The sequence below is a fragment of the Chlorocebus sabaeus genome, chromosome 15 (genome assembly GCF_047675955.1).
Source record: "Chlorocebus sabaeus isolate Y175 chromosome 15, mChlSab1.0.hap1, whole genome shotgun sequence".
NCBI lineage: Eukaryota > Metazoa > Chordata > Mammalia > Primates > Cercopithecidae > Chlorocebus > Chlorocebus sabaeus.
Genome location: NC_132918.1, coordinates 92,066,459 through 92,083,197, shown reverse-complemented (window position 1 = coordinate 92,083,197; position 16,739 = coordinate 92,066,459). Strand labels below are relative to the sequence as shown.

Genomic DNA, 16,739 nt, shown 5'->3' with positions numbered 1-16,739 from the left:
TAAATCCAAGCTTTAAAGACCAGCGTCCATATGCAATGGGTCATATTCTTAGAAGCATAATCTTTTTTTTTGAGACAGAGTTTCAGTCTTGTTGACTAGGCAGGAGTGCAACAGCACGATCTCGGCTCACTGCAACCTCCGACTCCTGGGTTCAAGCGATTTTCCCACCTCAGACCCCGAGTAGCTGGGATTATAGGCACCCGCCACCATGCCCAGCTAATTTTTGTATTTTTAATAGAGATGGGATTTCACCATGTTGGCCAGGGTGGTCTGGACCTAAGGTGATCCACCCACCTGGCTTCTCAAAGTACTGATTAGTTACTTGATAGGAACATCCCAAGGAAATTGAAGGCGTGTGCCACTGCGCCCGGCCAGAAGCGCAATCTTTTGCCCCTTCTGTTACAAAAAGCTTATCACTGCCACCACCAGAGCAGTAAGCACCCAATCACTAGAGCAGACCTGGAAGGCCCCACCCTGAACCAATTTTAATCACCCTTTTCCAGGAAAATACATCTTGCAAGGTTTAACACTCATCTGAACCATCATTCCTCAAGTTTTCTAGTTTTAAATTAATTTTAAGAACACAAAGCGATGGCCAGGCACGGTGGCTCACACCTGTAATCCCAGCAACACTTTGGGAGGCCGAGGCGAGCAGATCACCTGAGGTTGGGAGTTTGAGACTAGCCTGACCAACATGGAGAAACTCCATCTCTACTAAAAAAATACAAAAGTAGCTGGGCATGGTGGCGTGTGCCTGTAATCCCAGCTACTGGGGAGGCTGAGGTGGGAGAATCACTTGAACCCAGGGGAGGTGGAGGTTGCGGAGAGATCGCGCCATTGCGTTCTAGGCTGGGCAACAAGCGTGAAACTCCACCAAAAATAAATAAATAAATAATCTAAGCTACTTGTGTATCTTTGGTGTTATCAATGGTGACTGAAAACAACAATTCAATTTTTCACATTAATAATGAAGTTCAGGTAGGCAAAACGTAGCCCCACATTTTGAGCCATAAAATGGAACACATTCACTGCCTAACCACTTCACTACCCTCTATTTCCTCCAAAATCTGACAGAATCCAGTCCATCTTTTTACCCACTAACATTCTTCTCTGTTCCTTGAGGTCCTCATTTCTTGCAGGCTCAGCTCAAGGGCCATCTCTATGAAGCCTTCTCTGACTGACTTCCCTATCCTGTAATAACTGGTATTGAACGACCTGATAATGAGTAAAAATATTGTATTTAACAGTACTGGGGCATGCTTGATGCATGAGATTCCAAATGATATGAAAAATATAATGAAAACATTGGACCAGTAATCTTTTCCCGTCCCCGCCACTCTTCTGGTTTAGTAGGGAGGTTTTTTCTTGTTTTTGAGATGGCATCTCGCTCTGTGGCCCAGGCTGGAGTGCAGTGGTGCGATCTCAGCTCACTACAACCTCTGCCTTCCAGGTTAAAGTGATACTCGAGCCTCAGCCTCCTGAGTGGCTGGGATTACAGGTGTGCACCACCACACCCAGCTAATTTTTGTATTTTTAGTAGAGATGGGGTTTCCCCATGTTGGCCAGGCTGGTCTCGAACTCCTCACCTCAAGTGATCTGCCTGCCTTGGCCTCCCAAAGTGCTGGGATTACAGGCGTGAGCCACCATGCCCCGCTAATTTTTGTATTTTCAGTAGAGGCAGGGTTTCACCATGTTAGTCAGACTGTTCTCGAACTCCCGACCTTAGGTGATCCGCCTGCCTCAGCCTCCCCAAGTGATGGGATTACAGGCGTGAGCCACGGCACCCAACCAAGGATCAGTTTTAACATAAATTGGATTGTGATTCAATTCAGGTTTGGCTGGGAACCTTGCTCCATGACATGTAAATACATTATCAGAGGCAAGTAACTGCCTCGCCTTAGGGCAGAGTTAGCCAAACTGCTGTGTATCCAACGACCTTCAACACAGGCTAGGTTTACAGCCACCATTACTTGATAAGAACATCCAAAGGAAATTGAAGGATGCCGTGCTCTATATAACCTTGCAATATCGATGACAAAAATTATCGTAACTCTGGATTTTCTTGAGAAGCATACTGTAACCCAAAATTGAGGGCGGGGGGTGGGGGGACCAGCAGGGCCCACAAGCACTCTAGAGAGCTTAACCTTAATTTTCACAGTAAGTTTAGCATACAAGTATGGGGTGGCCAAATACAATTTCCTACTTGAATTCTCTTATCAGCGGGGAAGAAAATGGAAAAAGCTGCAGAATCCAGTCCCGCGGATAAGTGACGTCCCCAAGTCTCTACAAGCAGTGAGCAGAGGGAAAGCGTTAACCGAGAAAAGCCGAATCAGAATGTATTTTCTTACCCACCCTCCCAACCTTAAAGAACTGTCCAGCAGAGTGTGACACAACGGCCTCTCGGGCGCCCATCAACACAGCACAGCCCTCTGCCCACCCTGCTCATCTCCAAGCATCTTTCACCAACAAGTCACTCCTATGGCTCCCGTCTTGTCGTGAGAACTGCTAGCAATATTCTTAATGTCAACACCTGCGGCGTTCAGCCGGATTCTGCCTTGAGAAAGCAGAATCCACACGCGGCGAACAGGCAGAGCACGGCGAGACCAGCTTGCACCAGAGCCGAAGGGTCAGTTTCCAGAAGCCCGTATCTAATTAATGCCTGTAACGCGCCAGGTAACCGAATCGGGGACAGCTCTGGGCCTTTCCGCAGTGAGAGCGGGGCCTCCCGGAGCCCGGGGAAGCGAAGGTTTACAAGCCCAAGGTCACCCACGGATCCCAGCCATACCCCGGGGCGACTTCCTGGAGCAGCCACGTGTTCCCCGACGCCGCACGCCGCGCAGCTGCACCGGGACTGCGCCCGCGCTCCCGGACCCGCAGCCCGGCGCCCGCGCACGAGGGCCTGCAGCCTGCAAGGGCGAGGACCCGAAGTCCGCGGGGCTGAGCGACATGGGGTACACCCGCTCTCGTCCTCGGAGCAGTAAGAGAAGCCATTCGTCGCTCTGTGACCGAGGCGGCGGGCAAGAAGGCAGCGAGAAGGGAAGGGACGAGAGGCGAAGGGACGAGAGAAGGGACGCGAGAAGAAGGGACGCCTCTCCGCACAGCCGCCCGACCCCGTGCACCCGAAGCCGCTGGAGGTGCCGCCACAGCCCCTTCCCCACAGGCTCGCGGCCCCGCTCCATCCCGGCCGCCCCGCCTGGGGCCGCGGCCGCCTTCCCGCTCCCCGCGCGGCCCCCTGTGGCTGCTGGACAGCACCGGAGCCGCCGCTCCAGCAAGCCCCGCAGGATGAAGGGAGGACACGAGGGTCGGCGTCGTTCTAGAAGCCCGCAGTCACTCACACTAGCGCGTCCCCCGTCCCGCGCCGCCCCAGCAGCCACCCGATATCTCGACGCTCTGAGGGGATGGCGGCCCCGAACCGCCAGTTTATAGCCTGGCCCCGCCCCCGGCCCCCCGGGGCCTTGCGTCACTTCCTGAGGCACGTACGCTCGGCGAGGTGCTCTGACAGATCGCCTGGGGGCAGGGATGCGCGCGCACCGGGCGGGGCCCTCCGCGGAGGGCGCTGCGGGCGAGGCGGAGGCGAAGGGAAAAGGCGCCAAGGCAGCAGGTGCCCCGAGGAGCCGCGCGATGGGCGCGCTGGCCTCTGCCTCGGCGCCTTCCTCCACCCTGGCAGCCTGGCAGCCTGGCAGCCTCCGCCTGATCTTGACCGACCTCCAGTCCCTGCAGTGCAAGGTCAAATCTGTTGGCGTTGACGCTCAAATGTTGGATACTTGCACTGCAGCAGTTCCTTAAAATGTAGGTGCAGGATGGAATGTTAGGTAACCATTAAAGCCGCTCTTGTGAAGATGTATTTTGCAGCCTCAGAAATACAAAAAGGAAAAGAAAAGCAAAATGCAAATTTTTGTTCAGAATGTATACAAGCTGCACTGTAACCAAGAGTAGCGGAGTGCTTTGCATAATGTTTAATGCATGAGGGAATAAAAGGGAAAATAGAAACAATCGGGTGATAGGATTGTAGATTAACTTTCGTTTTCATTGCCGTTATTGCTGTTATTGGATTGTGCAGTGCATAACAAAATTCATTTCTTATCACCGTTTAAACTCTTTCCAAACAATCACACCCTCTCCCTCCCTCTGGTCAGTAACCTGCAGGCCAGGGAGGTAGTAGCTACAATGCAAGAAAACAACCCAGACCTTAAAAGCATTGCACATAAACAGACCTTCAGCGCCCTTAGGGACACAGAACAGCCCTTTAAGAAGCAAATCTGTTTCTCGGCCTTGTGCTTTTACTTTTCCCTTTATTTTTTCTGCTCTGAGATAGAGAAAGTACTTGGGATTATCTCACCGCCTTACTCTTTACTCCCATTTTCTAAAATCTCTCTCCCCAGAGAGAAGTGTTTAAAAGTCATTGAGTTGCCAGGCGCGGTGGCTCACGCCCTAATCCCAGCACTCTGGGAGGCCGAGGTGGGTGGATCACGAGATCTGGAGTTCCAGCCCAGCCTGACCAACATGGTGAAACCCCATCTCTACTAAAAAAAAAATTCAAAAAAAATTAGCCGGGTGTAGTGGCGCGCGCCTGTAATCGCAGCTACTCACGAGGCTGAGGCAGAAGAATCCCTTGAACCCAAGAGGTGGAGGTTGCAGTCAGCCGAGATCGCACCATTGCACTCCAGCCTGGGTAACAGAGCAAGATTCCGTCTCAAATTTAAAAAAAAAAAAAAACAGTAATTTGAGCAGGAGCATTGCTGCACCTTAAATGATCTACTCAGGAAAAGGTTAAGGACGCACTTCCACAGAAGGCCTACCTTAATATTCAGACACCAGGCCTGCTCCCCTCTGCTCTTCCTTCTTTATTTTTTTAATTATTAATTTTATATATTTGTATTATTATTATTTTTAAGACAGTGTCTTGCCCTGTCACTCAGGCTGGAGTATAGTGGCATGATCTCGGGCTCACTGCAACCTCTGCCTCTGGATTCAAGCAATTCTCCTGCCTCGGCCTCCCAAGTAGCTGGGACTACAGGTGTGCACCACCACGCCCGGCTACTTTTTGTATTTTGAGTAGTGATGGGGTTTTATCATGTTGGCCAGGCTTGTCTCGAATTCCTGACCTCAGGTGATCTGCCCACCTTGGCCTCCCAAAGTGTTGGGATAACAGGCATGAGCCACCGTGCCCAGCCTATTTATTTTTTATTTTTTATTTGATGCAGTTTGCTATGTAGCCCAGACTGGTCTTGAACTCCTGGGCTCAAACAGTCCTCCTGCCTTCGGCCTCCCAAAGTGGTGGGATTACAGGCGTGAGCTACCATGCCTGGCCTTCTGCCTTTCCTTGACCGAAGTATCTTTTAAAAAGAAACAAACTATGCTGGTATTTGCCGGTGAAGATCTTATACCCTCATGGAGGACGTAGGTTTAGGTGGACATATGAGATGGCTAATCCCTTAATCCCAACACTTTGGGAGACCGAGGCAGGTGGATCACCTGACGTCAGGAGTTCAAGACCAGCCTGGCCAACATAAAACCCCATCACAACTAAAAATACAAAAATTAGCCTGGCTTGGTGGTGCACACCTGTGGTCCCAGCTACTCCAGAGGCTGAGGCAGGAGAATCATTTGAACCCGGGAAGGGGAGGTTGCAGTAAGCTGAGATCGCACCACTGCCCTCCAGCCTGGGCAACAGAGCAAGACTCTGTCTCAAAAGAAAAGAAAAGAAAAGAAAAATATGCTTAGGAGACATTTAGAGGCCAGGACCATTTGGACATGAAAATCCAAATCTGAAAAATTTATATTTGCTGAAATAAAACCATAAACATGACACCAAAGGGGCTGCCAATTATATTTTTATTTTTATGCTGTTATTAGTATTAACAGACACTGCAATTAAAGTCCACTTATTAACACTTTGACTATTTATTTATTTATTTATTTATTTATTTATTTATTTATTTTTGAAACAGTCTTACTCTGTCACCCAGGCTGGAGTGCAGTGGTGCAATCTCAGCTCACTGCAACCTCCACCTCCGGGGTTCAAGCAATTTTCCCGCCCCAGCTGCCGGAGTAGCTGGGATTTCAGGCCTAAACCATCATGCCACACTGATTTTTAAATTTTTTTTAATTTTTTTTCATTTTTACTAGAGACGGGGTTTCCCCATGTTGGCCAGGCTAGTCTTGAGCTCCTGACCTCAAGTGATCCACCTGCCTCAGCCTCCCAAAGTGCTGGGATTACAGGCATGAGCCACCATGCATGGCCTATTTTTTTGAGATGGGATCTCACTCTGTCGCTCAGGCTGGAGCAGTGGCACGATCATGGCTCACTGCAGCCTCCACCTCCCAGGCTCAGGTGGTTCTCCTGTCTCTCAATCTCCCAAGTAGCTGAGACCACAGGTACATGCCACCACGCCTGGGTAATGTTTAATATTTGCAGAGACAGAGTCTCCCTATGTTGCCCAGGCTAGTCTCCAACTCCTGGGCTCAAGGGATTCTCCCACTTTAGCCTCCCCAAGTGCTGGGATTACAGACATACCAACGCTTTGTGACTGAAGGCTTTGCAGAATCTCCCTCCTCTGCAATTTCAAGTAAATGAATATAAATTTGTCTTGTTTTGTTCCAGGACCTATACACGCTAAGAGGCAATACAAAGGTTCATGCCAGGAAGGTAGTTTTAGGGGTAGAAGTTCAAATGTTTTATTTTTTATCTGATTTCCATTGTTGTTATTGTTGCCATTATTATATAGTATTACCTCTGTTTGGGCTCAGAAACCAATACCCCAAAAATATGGCATTTTGACGTGCTGAACTAAAGAAACCTCAAGGCCTCTCTGGCCTCCCACCTCCACCTACAAAAGCACAGGGTGAAGGTGAAGTTCCTTTGTCTTCCTGAGATCCAGGCCCACCAGAAAGGAGCAGTTGGTTTTTTCTGCCCCTCTCTGTAAGACCAAGAATGTACCCACGTCTGACAAATTAATCTATTTCCTGATCCATTCATTCTCATTCTCCCTGGTAATCTCCTCAATAGAATTCCTCTTCTGGGCTGCGCACAGTGGCTCACACCTGTAATCTCAGCACTGTGGGAGGACCAGGCAGGTGGATCACCTGAGATCAGGCATTAGAGACCAGCCTGGCCAACATGGCAAAACCCCTCATCTACTAAAAATACAAAAATTAGGCCGGGCGCGGTGGCTCACGCCTGTAATCCCAGCACTTTGGGAGGCCAAGACAGGCGGATCAAAAGGTCAGGAGATCAAGACCACCCTGGCTAACACGGTGAAACCCCGTCTCTACTAAAAATACAAAAATTAGTTCGGCGCGGTGGTGGATGCCTGTAGTCCCAGCTACATGGGAGGCTGAGGCAGGAGAATGGCGTGAACCCGGGAGGCGGAGCTTGCAGTGAGCCAAGATCGTGCCACTGCACTCCAGCCTGGGCAACAGAGCGAGACTCTGTCTCAAAAAAAAAAAAATACAAAAATTAGCAGGGCATGGTGGTGCATACCTATAATTCCAGCTACTTGGGAACCTGGGCAGGAGAATCACTTGAACCCAGGAGGTGGAGGTTGCAGTGAGCTGAGATCATGCCAGTGCTCTCCAGCCGGGGCAACAGAGCAAGATTCCATCTGAAAAAAAACCAAAAAACCAAAAAACAAAAAAAAACTCCTCTTCTGTCTTCTCCCATAACCTGGTTTGCCAGGAGCTTCTGAAGCCTGTCAGGGGATAAGCAGTCACTCTGTGATTGTCCCTGTGCCTGCACATGGTGTGTTAAATAAATTTGTACGCCTTTTCTCCTGCCAATCAGCTTCATGTCAGTGATCTTTGAACCTCCAGGGGGCCCAAGGCCTTGGCCCCTATACCTTTCATTTCTGGACATCCAGTAACTTGGATGTTTGCAATGAAATATATTTTTGGCAACCTTTATTTAATATCTAGGCCATGTACAGTGGCTCATGCCTGTAATCCCAGCACTTTAGGAGGCCGAGTGGGTGGATTACTTGAGATCGGAAGTTCAAGACCAGCCTGGCCAACATAGTGAGATCCCGTCTCTACTAAAAAATACAAAAAACATAATTTGCATGCGTGGTAGTGCACGTCTGTAGTCCCAGCTACTTGGGAGGCTGAGGTGGGAGAATTGCTTGAACCTGGGAGGCAGAGATTGCAGTGAGCTAAGATCACACCACTGCACTCTAGCCTAGGTGACACAGCGATGAGACTCTGTCGAAAGAAAAAAAAAACCCTACATACATACATAAATACAAACAAAAATAAATAAATTCCAAAAGCTAAACTCAATGGCCAGCCCCTCCCATGGGAGTAACTCTCACAATGAGAACCGGCAAACTCCAGAGACAAACCCGGACCGCGGGAGACACAGTCACAGAGACAGACCCGGACCGCGGCAGACACAGTCACAGAGACAGACCCGCACCGCTGCAGACACAGCCCGTACCAAGCTGGGCCCCTGTGAACCCCTTTACTCCAACAGGTGGAGGGACCAAAGTAGGATCTGGGGCACCTCTGACCTTAGTCAGGATGGAGAGAGTAACCGAAGCACATGCAGAGCGTAGGAGTGCACATCTGGAAATTACTGGAAATTGTTCAATTATTCGAATTTTTTTTTTTTTTTTTTTTTTTTTGAGACAGAGTCTCATACTTTCGCCCAGGCTGGAGTGCAGTGGCGCCATCTCGGCTCAATGCAACCTCCACCTCCTGGATTCAAGCGATTCTCCTGCCTCAGCCTCCTGAGTAGCTGGGATTACAGGCACCCGCCACCACACCTGGCTAATTTTTTGTATTTTTAATAGAGACAGGGTTTCACTATGTTGGCCAGGCTCGTCTTGAACTCCCAACCTCATGATCCACCCACCTCGGCCTCCCAAAGTGCTGGGATTACAGGCGTGAGCCGCCGCACACAGCCTAATTATTTGAAATTATTATTGGAAATTATTTAATTTCCAACCCTCCACAAACTATTCCATGAGGCTTACCTCACCCTGGAACTAAACCTCTTGCAGTTCTTCTGAATGGTACACAGAAACCCCAGAATTCTCATAAAGGGAAGGAGATTGGCGAGGAAAAAGCCACCATGAGCTATGGGAAAAAGAAAAGAGCACAAAGCCTAGAGGGCCGAGAAGCTGGAGTTCTCAACTTTCGTGAGCGTGGGTTGCATCAGCTCTAAAATGGGAATAAAGGCCAGGCGCGGTGGCTCACACTTGTAATCTCAGCACTTTGGGAGGCTGAGGCAGGAGTATCATTTGAGGTCAGGAGTTCAAGATCAGCCTGACCAACGTGGTGAAACCCCCTCTCTACTAAAAACATGAAAATTAGCTGGGTGCTGGGCATGGTGGCTCACTCCTGTAATCCCAGCACTTTGGGAGGCCGAGGTGGGCGGTTCACAAGGTCAGGAGATCGAGACCATCCTGGCTAGCATGGTGAAACTCCGTCTCTACTAAAAATAGAAAAAAAAAAAATTAGCTGGGTATGGTGGTGGGCGCCTGTAGTCCCAGCTACTCGGGAGGCTGAGGCAGGAGAATGGCGTGAACCCGGGAGGTGGAGCTTGCAGTAAGCCGAGATTGTGCCACTGCACTCCAGCCTGGGCGACAGAGCGAAACTCCGTCTCAAAAAAACAAAAAAAAGAAAAGAAAAGAAATTAGCTGGGTGTGATGGCAGGCACCTGTAATCCCAGCTACTCAGGAGGCTGAGGCAAGAGAATCACTTGAACCCAGGAGGTGGAGGTTGCAGTGAGCTGGGATCGTGCCACTGCACTCGAGCCTGAGCGACAGAGCAAGACTCCTTCTCAAAAAATAAAAATAAAAAATAAAATGGGGGAAAAAAAAAACTTATTCCAGAAATTCCTTTTTTTTTTTTTTTTGAGACGGAGTCTTGCTCTGTCGCCCAGGCTGGAGTGCAGTGGCTGGATCTCAGCTCACTGCAAGCTCCGCCTCCCGGGTTCACACCATTCTCCTGCCTCAGCCTCCCCAGTAGCTGGGACTACAGGCGCCCGCCACTTCGCCCGGCTAGTTTTTTGTATTTTTTAGTAGAGACGGGGTTTCACCGTGTTAGCCAGGATGGTCTCGATCTCCTGACCTCGTGATCCGCCCGTCTCAGCCTCCCAAAGTGCTGGGATTACAGGCTTGAGCCACTGCGCCCGGCCAGAAATTCCTCTTTTAGGGTCTAGAAGACCCTAAAAGCAATGACTAGCCCTATTGTAGACTCTTGGTCAGCATGGTTGAGTCAGAGTCCCCATAGGGCGGAATGGGGTCAGGTAGGAATTGACGAGGAAGATGTCTGCAGACTGGGATGGATGTGGGATCATGGAGAGGAAGGATGAAGGCATTTCATCAGAGGAGAACTGGCCACCTGAAGGCTCTGTAGTGAGAAGGAGCCTGCGGTATGTGTTAGAAATCCTAAGGAGATGTCTGACAGCTAATTCAGGGGAATCACTCTGGAAACAAGAGTGCAGGATGATTAACCGCAAAATTCTGCCTCCCTCTCTTTTTTCTTCACCAAGAGATGAAAGCAGGAGTCTTGCTTTTCGCTGAGAGAGAACTGGCAGGAGAAGGAAACCAGATAAGCCACTTACCTAGTGAAGGAGACCCAGCTGGCAGGCTACAGACGCTCATGCCTGGAATCCCAGCACTTCGGGAGGCAGAGGCAGGAGGATCACTTGAGGTCAGGAGTTCAAGACCTGCCTGGCCAACATGACGAGACACTGTCTCTACTAAAAGTACGAAAATTAGCCAGGCGTGGTTGTGTGCGCCCGTAATCCCAGCTACTCAGGAGGTTGAGGCAGGAGAATCATTTGAACCTGGGAGGTGGAGGTCGCAGTAAGCTGAGGCTGGGCCACTACACTCCAGCCTGGGTGACAAAGTGAGTCTGCATCAAAAATAAAATAAAAAGCCCCAGCCTAGAAATTAGCAACTGCTCCCAGTGGACCTGTCACCACTGTGCTGTGGAACCGTGTGCGTCAGTCATGGCTCTGTACTCATTTTCCCTCTCTGCCATGTGGAAATAATATCCCGTTATTGCCTTCATTCATTTACCAGTGAAATAAAAAGTAAGAAAACTGCTTGAACTACATGGTTATACAAATTTAAGGTGTTACTAGTGCAGAGCCCAGTCTAAGCGAGTAAATGTGGTGGTGATGGGTCGAAGCTTTAAAAAAAAAAAAGGAAAAGGAAATTTTTTTTTTTTTTTCTGGCTCCGTCACCCAGGCTAGAGTGCAATGGCACAGTCTCGGCTCACTGCAACCTCTGCCTCCCAGGTTCAAGCGATTCTTCTGCCTCAGCCTCCTGAGTAGCTGGGACTACAGGTGTGCGCCACCATGCCTGGCTAATTTTTGTATTTTTAGTAGAGATGGGGTTTCACCGTGTTGGCCAGGGTGGTCTGGAACTCCTGACCTCGTGATCTACCTGCCTTGGCCTCCCAAAGTGCTGGGATTACAGGTATGAGCCACCATGCCTGGCCCTTCAAGGCCTTTTGAATGCACCTATTCTAGTAAAAGTGACTTGGTCATTGATAGCAGTGGATACGAAAAGGTAATGCCATCATTATTTACTGAGTACTGTTGTGCACTGGGAAAGGACATGCAAAGAGGTAAGAAACAAGTCTGTACCCCTGAAAAAGCAAAAATCGTAGCTGGGGCAGCATAATGTATATTTACAAGGATTTATATTTAAAGACCAGGCCTGGTGCGGTGGCTCATGCCTATAATCCCAGCACTCAAGGGGCCAAGGCAGGAGGATCGATAGCTTGAGGCCAGGAGTTCAAGACGACCAGCCTGTGCAACACAGTGAGACCCCCTATCACTCCAAAAAACTTAAAAATTGCCAGGTGTGGTGGTGCTGCCTGTAGTCCCAGCTCCTCTGGGGGCTGAAGTGGGAGGATGGCTGGAGCCCAGGAGTTCAAGGTTGCAATGAACTGTGATTGCACCACTGCACTCCTGTCTGAGCAACAGAGCAAGACCCTATCTCAAATAATCATAATAATAAATATATAATGCTAGTCACCGTGGCTCATGTGTGTAATCCCAGCACTTTGGGAGGCCAAGGTGGGCGGATCACCTGAGGTCAAGAGTTCAAGACCAGCCTGGCCAATGTGGCCAAACTTCCGTCTGTACTAAAAACACAAAAATTAGCCCAGCATGGTAGAAGGCGCCTGTAATCCCAGCTGCTCGGGAGGCTGAGGCAGGAGAATCGCTTGAACCTGGGAAGTGAGCCGAGATCATGCCATTGTACTCCAGCCTGGGCAACAAAAGCGAAACTTTTGGGGTTTTTTTTGTTTTTTTTTTGTTTTTTTTTTGAAGCAGAGTCTCACTTTGTCACTGAGGCTGGAGTGCAGTGGTGTGATGCCAGCTCATTGCAACCTCTGACACCCGGGTTCAAGGGATTCTCCTGCCTCAGCCTCCTGAGTAGTTGGGATTACAGGCGCGTGTGACCACACCCGGCTAATTTTTGTATTTTTGGTAGAGACAGGGTTTCGCCATGTTGACCAGGCTGGTCTCAAACTCCTGACCTAATCCACCCACCTCGCCTCCCAAAGTGCTGGGATTATAGGCGTGAGCCACCGCGCCCAGCTAGAATCCCAGATATTTCTAAAAATAAGAGTTTGTAGCCAGGAGCTCAGTTCTTAAGATACGAGTCTGCCGACGCTCTGGGCCGAATAAAAAAACCTCTTCCTTCTTTATTCCGGTGTCCGAGGAGTTTTGTCTGCAGCTCGTCCTGCTGCACAACTGATGCTCCAGAAATCTCTGGATACCGTTCGACAGAAATGCAGTGCATTCATATTACCCTTGCAAGCTAGCTGATTTGCTTAAATTTCCAGAATGCGTACCTACCTTTGATAAGGAGAGTTACTGAACTGATAAAATTATATTATGAATGTATATATATTAAACGTTGTTTCTGGGCCACAAGGCAAAAGCCTGTCTCTACAAAAAATACGAAAAAAAAAAAAAAAAATTAGCCAGGCGTGGTGGCACACTCCCGAAGTCCCAGCTACTTGGGAGGCTGAGGCGGGAGGATCCCTTGAGCCCAAGAGTTTGAGGCTGCAGTGAACCGTAATCATGCCACTATACTACACTGGGCAACAGAGTGAGAGCCTGTCTCAAAAATAAATAAATAAATAAATAAGTTTAAAACAACAACAACAACTTTGTTTCCAAAATATAAATTAGTCAGTTTGGTTTTTCTTATTTGCATCTCCTTCCTTCCTTCCTTCCTTCCTTCCTTCCTTCCTTCCTTCCTTCCTTCCTTTCTTTCTTTCTTTCTTTCTTTCTTTCTTTCTTTCTTTCTTTCTTTCTTTTTTTGGATGGAGTTTCGCTCTTACTACCTAGGCTGGAGGACAATGGTGCCATCTTCACTCACTGCAACCTCTGCCTCCCAGGTTCAAGCGATTCTCCTGCTTCAGCCTCCCAAGTAGCTGGGATTACAGGCGTGCACCACCATGCCCAGCTAATTTGTATTTTTAGTAGAGACGGGGTTTTACTATGTTGGTCAGGCTGGTCTCGATCTCCTGACCTCAGGTGATCTGCCCACCTCAGCCTCTCAAAGTGCTGAGATTACAGGTGTGAGCCACCGCGCCCAGCCTCTTTCTGTTTTTTATAGAGACGGGACCCTGCTATGTCGACCAGGCTGGTCTTGAACTCCTGGCCTCAAGCAATCCTCCCACCTTGGCCTCCCAAAGCGCTGGGATTGCAGGCGTCAGCCACTGTACCCCGCCTCCTATTTGTATCTTCTTTTGACATCTGAGCTTGCAACTCTCACTTATGTCTGAGTTTCCCTTCCTCTGTGGCTGGGACCTCAAACAATAATACTTCTGATAAACTGGGCGCCAGATGGCCAAAGATTGCCTTTGAAAAAATGACTAAGCAAGAGGCCTTTGAAAAGGACACTGTGAAGTGGGGGTGACTGATGATGTCAATGGGAAAAATGAAGAAATGTGTGAAGAAAACATTTGCATACCGACGTCTAAATCTAAATCCCAAGTCAGCAAATCTAGCATTCAGGAAAAGTACCAAATCAGCAGAAACTTTCGGTTTCTTCAGCTTCGTATACACAGTAGACAAATTTTCCTTTGGTTTGGAAAACGTTCCTGCCAAAACTTGGATTTCTTATACATGGAAATGTGGTCAAGGAGGCAGCTGCACGGTGGTTACATTTGTGAGAGCTGGACCGGCTTCGCTTGGTTCATCTCACACAATCCCCTGAGTGGTAGGAAGAGCCATATCCCAGGGCTGGGGGGCCCAGGGGTCAGAGTGCACTAACGTTCGCTGAGCACCGTGGTGTGCAGGCACCGAGCTGGGGACTTATATTTGTGGCATCTTACTTTGGCCCCCAACAATTCTGTGAAATAGCTATCATACCTGTTTTATAGATGAATAAATAGAAGTGTGAAGAATACAAAAGAATTGGCGAGAAGTGGCACAGCTTTTAAATAGCAAGACCCTAACTTCGTATCTCTGCAATTTTTTTTTTTTTTTTTCTTAATGAATGTTAAGCGATACAGAGATGGGGATCTCACCACGTTGTCCAGGCTGTTCTCAAACTCCTGGGCTCAAGCAGTCCTCCCTCGTTAGCCTCCCAAGGTGCTGGGATTACAGGTGTGAGCCACCACGCCCGGCCAGATTTCTGGGTTAAAACCACTTTTTACTCTATCTCAGGTATGGAAACATGAAAATACGGTTGTAGCAGGCAGGTAGTTGAAGCTCTGCACTCAGAGTAGACTGACGTACTGCCAGCCTCCAACCAGGACCTTACAACAATACCCATCCTTGGAAGGTTTGAGTCAACTTTATAGCTGAATTGGATGCCAGGAGCACAAAACAGAAGATCCCGATATATAAAGACAAGGTCATAAGGTACAGTGTGCCTGGCACAACCATTCTCCAGAATGCTTCCCAGAAGTAACATATCTGAGCACCCTGGCACGTGTTTATACTCTCAGCTACTTGGAGGTGCTGAGGCAGGAGGATCATTTGAGCCCAGGAGTCGGAGGCCAGCCTGAGCAACATGCTAGGAAGGGGAGGAGGCTTCTGTAATGAGGCCGAGTCCAAGTAGGCAATGGCAGAGAAATTCCAAAGGGAGAGACAGTTCGGCACGTGAGCCAATCCTGCTAGCCAGGGCCCCTCCAACCCACTATTTCAGGCTGACCACTTCTGTGTCCAGATCTGAAATCCAGCCTTGACTTTATTTTATTTATGTATTTTTTGAGACAGCTCTGCTGTACGGGCCAGAATGCAGTGACACGATCACAGCTCACTGTAACCTCAAGCTCCTGGGCTCAAGCGATCCTCCTGCCTCAGCCTCCCAAGTAGCTGGAACGACAGGCATGCGCCATCACACCTGTCAAATTTTAATTTTTTTTTGTAGAGACGGAGTCTCACTGTGTTGCCCTGGCTATTTTTTTTTAACTCCTGAGCTCAAAGGATCCTCCACCCTCGGCCTCCCAAAGTGCTGGGATTACAAGCATGAGCCACCACGCAGGGCTAATTTTAAATTTTTTTGTAGAGACGAAGTCTCACTATGTTACCCAGGCTATTCTTGAACTCCTGAGCTCCAAGGATCTTCCAGCCTCCTCGGCCTCCCAAAGTGCTGGGATTACAGGTGAAAGCCAGCACACCTGGCTCTAGCCTTGACTTCATTAAGGTACAGGCAGGTTTCCCTACAGCGTGGTAAGATGGTAAGATGAATAAAGGTTAGGTTGGTTTTGAGATCCAGGTAGAGGCTAGACTCTAACCTAGTGCTTCTTTTTTTTGTTTTTGAAACGGAGTCTTGCCCTGTCGCCCAGGCTGGAGTGCAGTGGCACAATCTCCGCTCACTGCAACCTCTGCCTCCCAGGTTCAAGCGATTCGCCTGCCTCGTAGCTGGGATTACAGGAATGCGCCACCACACCCAGCTAATTTTTGTACTTTTAGTAGAGACGAGGTTTCACCATGTTGGCCAGGCTAGTCTTGAACTCCTCATCTCAGGTGATCCACCCGCCTCGACCTCCCAAAGTGCTGGGATTACAGGTGTGAGCCACCGTGCCCAGTTGGATGCCTCTGATTTTCCACTTGTTCACAGAAGAGAGAGGCTCTGAATCTGTGAGCGAGTGAGCCTTTACCGGCTCATGTTCCCCTTCTCCTCACCTTGTTCATGGTAAATATGATGAATATACCCAGGGGTCTACAGTGTGCCAGGCTGTTTTCAGCCCTGGTGATAAAGCCCTGCCTCAGACTGTCCCCTAGGTTCTCTCTGACATCTGATCCATCAGTTGCTCCATAGGGGAGGGACTTCCAGAATCCTGCCGTTCCACTTGTACAGCATCAAAGGCCTTTGAAACACGAAGAGAAGCATCCTTGCTTCCTATTTAGATATCCAGGCAAGTGGCCGACACGGAGGGTCCAGTGAAGTGCTGCATCATTATCTGCTTCCAAGAATTCTTGTGAGAACTAGCTAGGCAGAAAATATGAGAATGCCATGAGTTATGTGAGGGCAGGCACGTGATGCGTTGAAGGTCTGATACCCACACGCTTCCGTTTGGATCTCTGCAACATCAGACGGATTCCTTCTGACTCTCCTTCTGCTCACTGTACAAATACCAATTTGTGATTTATCTCTGTTTTTAATTTAATTTTTTATTTATTTAGAGACAGGGTCTCACTCTGTCACCCAGACTGGAGTGCGGTGGTGTGATCATAGCTCGCTGTAACGTCATACTCCAGGGCTCAGGCGATCCACCCACCACGGCCTCCTAAGGAGCTGGGACTACAGATGCCA

The 16,739-nt window shown here is 49.0% G+C and overlaps 1 protein-coding gene across 2 annotated transcripts in view; it reads right to left on the bottom strand.

Annotated features, from left to right (window-relative positions):
* Positions 1–3,435, bottom strand: part of TFRC (transferrin receptor) — a 32,615-nt gene extending 29,180 nt beyond the window's left edge. Inside the window, exon 1 of one of the 2 annotated variants that reach the window (XM_008009680.3) lies at positions 3,336–3,435. The gene's annotated coding sequence lies outside the window, so the exon portion shown is untranslated. Of the gene's footprint in view, positions 1–2,203; positions 2,223–3,335 lie in introns of those variants that run through there. The other variant, XM_073023790.1, reaches the window with a different exon arrangement.
* Between the last annotated feature and the right edge of the window lie 13,304 nt (positions 3,436–16,739).